Source organism: Pongo pygmaeus, chromosome 13, assembly GCF_028885625.2.
Source record: "Pongo pygmaeus isolate AG05252 chromosome 13, NHGRI_mPonPyg2-v2.0_pri, whole genome shotgun sequence".
Lineage (NCBI taxonomy): Eukaryota > Metazoa > Chordata > Mammalia > Primates > Hominidae > Pongo > Pongo pygmaeus.
In genome coordinates this window covers 75,632,753-75,635,999 of record NC_072386.2, presented here as the reverse complement: position 1 = coordinate 75,635,999, position 3,247 = coordinate 75,632,753, and positions in this window count along the sequence as shown.

The following is a 3,247-nucleotide window of genomic DNA, read 5'->3' as shown; positions in this document are numbered from 1 at the left end:
AAGAATAACTGGTCTCCACTAGGTTTTGTTAGAAATGCTCCTTATAGCTGGGCGCAGTGGCTCACGCCTATAATCCCAGCACATTGGGAGGCCAAGGCAGGCAGATTACCTGAGGCTGGGAGTTTGAGACCAGCCTGACCAACATGGAGAAACCCCGTCTCTACTAAAAATAGAAAATTAGCTGGGCCTGGTGGCACATGCCTGCAATCCCAGGTACTAGGGAGGCTGAGGCAGGAGAACCGCTTGAATTTGGGAGGCTGAGGTTGCAGTGAGCCGAGATCGTGCCATTGCACTCCAGCCTGGGCAACAAGAGTGAAACTCCGTCTCAAAAAAAAAAAAAAAAGAAAAAGAAAAGAAAAGAAATGCTCCTTATATTCCCAAATCCTCTTTTAACGTCAGGCTTGCTGACCAGAAGTCACTGGGTCTACAACACATGTACACAGATAGAAGACACATGTTTATGCAGCTGCTCGATGCCCTAACACACTTCCCCATGGACATCACACGATGAGTTATGCTTCCATTCCCAGGCCAGACCAGATCATGAAGGGCTCTTTTGGCCTATGATGTACACGCTTACAGTAAGCTTCTTTAGAAATGCAGTTGGCTTTGAGTCCTAGAATCGTAAACTGAGCCATTGTTATCACATTGGTACTAGGTGAAAATATGTTCATATGTTCAGCACTACAAATAACTGCCATACAAGTGAATTTTTGGAATACAGCTTATTTATGAAATGGTGACTCACATGGCAACGCTATTTTTTTCTTGGTAAAGGGAACAATTGTTAATGGATAGAATCAATTGTGTTCACCCATTTATTTTATCCAGATACAAGGCAGCTGGGTTGTCTTGATGTGGAAAACAAAATCTCTGGCTTTAGTAACACTCGAAATAGTTCATACAATAGGATCTGGCATGCAGGCCTCAAATCCCAAATGCACTATTCATGTTCAGAAAGCAATCTAGGTTTCTGGTGGTATACAAAAACAAAGATATGCACCTCAATTAGCTTCTGATTTCAAAGAAGAGTGGTACATGTTAACAACTCACTATAACATGAGCCAGCATGAAGCAGAGTATCACAAGAGTGGTAGAAGCTTTAAAGAAAGTCCAAAGACAACCCAAAGAATGGAAGATAATTTTTGCAAGTCATATATCTGATACAAGACTTGTATATAGGACATATAAAGAACTATTACAACTCAATAATAAATAAACAAGTAACCCAATCTAAAAATAAGCAAAAGATCTGAATAGGCTATTCTCCAAATAAGAACTACAAATGGCCAGTGTACACATGAAAAGATACTCAACATTAGCCATCAGGAAAATACAAATGAGATACCACTTCACACCATAAAACAGATCCATAATAACAATTGTTGGTAAGGATGTGAAGAAATTGGAACCCACATACGTTGCTGATAGGAATGTAAGATGGCACAGCTGCTTTGAAAAGAGTAGCAGTTCCTCAAAAGGCTAAAACAGGCCAGACACACTGGCCCACACCTGTAATCCCACCATCTTGGAAGGCCAAGGCAAGTGGATCACTTGAAGCCAGGAGTTCAAGACCAGTCAGAGCAACAAAGTGAGACCCAGTCTCTACAAAAACATTTTTAAAAATTAGCCAGGCATGGTGGTATATGTCTGTAGTCTTAACTGTTAAAGAGGCTGAGGCAGTAGGATCACTTGAGTCCAGGAATTCAAGGATGCAAGGCTGTGATCCCACCACTGTACTCCAGCCTGGGCAACAAAGTGAGACCCTGTCTCAAGAAAAAAAAAAAAAAGAAAAGAAAGCTAAACATATGTTACCCTATAACCCAGCTATTCTACTCCTAGGTATATACCTGAGAGAAATAAAAACTTATTTCCACACAATGTGTACATGAATGTCTTGTTAAAAGAAAAACTTTAGACAAATTAAACTTAGAGTTTAATTGAGCAAAGAACAATTAACATATCAGACTGTGGGGCTGCCACATAGTCACATGACATTTATGAACAGAAAAAAGAAATGATATACGGAAAACAGAAGTGAGGTAAGGAAAAAGGTGGATTGGTTACAGCTCTGCATTTGCCTTATTGGAACGTGGTTTAAACAGTTGGCTGCCTGTGATTGGCTGAAACTCAGCTTCTGTGATTGGCTCTCTGCTACTTGTTACAAGAGTAGGTTACAGTCCCTTTATTCCTAAGAGCCAAAAAGTGAAAACAACCCAATGTCCATCAATTGATGAATGGATAAATAAAATGTGATATATTCATACAATGGAATACTATTCAGCAATAAAGAGAAATGAAGTATTGATACATGCTATAACATGGATGATGAATCTTGAAACTCTCATGTTCAAAGGAGAAGCCAGTCACAAAAGACCACGTCATTATGTGATTGCATTGATGTAAAACGTCTAGAGAAGGCGAACCTCTAGAGACAAAAAGTAGATCAGTGGTTGCCTAGGGCTAGGGGAATTAGAAGGTTGGGAGTGATGGCTAAGGGGTACAGAGTTTCTTTTTGAGGTAATGAAAATGCTCTAAAATAGATTGTTGTGATGGGCCCACAACTCTGAAAATACTACCAGGCCTTGAATTGTACACCTTCAATAGATGAATTGTATGGTATGTGAGTTATATCTCAATATAGCTCTTTAAAAAAAGAATTTGACCAGGTGCGGTGGCTCATGCCTATAGTCCCAGCACTTTGGGAAGCTGAGTGGGGAGGACTGCTTGAGCCCAAAATGTTGGGGCAGCGGTGAGCCATGATTGTGCCACTGAACTCCAGCCTGGGCAACAGGGAAAGACCCTGTCTCAAAAAAAAAAAAATAAATAGAATTTGAGCATGGTCAGGAGTGCGAATGAGGAGTGATTGTAAGAGGTCATGAGGGATGTTTCTAGGGTAGTGATAGCTTTACAACTTTGTAAATTTACTAAAAATCATTTAACTGAAGCTGCAATACAACATTTTTTTAAAAAATTAAGCTCTCAGAGGGCTTGGGATTCCAGCTCAGAGAGGCAAGAAACATTCTTGGTTAGAACTCAAACTCCTGGAATAGTCTCAGAAGCAGAAGGTCTGGAGGGCAGCATATTTTATGGCCAACCTGGTACCATTGGCGGGATTTGTGGCCACCCACAAGGCCCAAAGAGCTGCTAGCAATAGTATCTCATAAGTTGCAGCTAACCAGTCATATGTTGATTTCAAAGTGGGTAAGTGTCAAAGAATGGGCAACTTGGGAAGATCCACATTTCT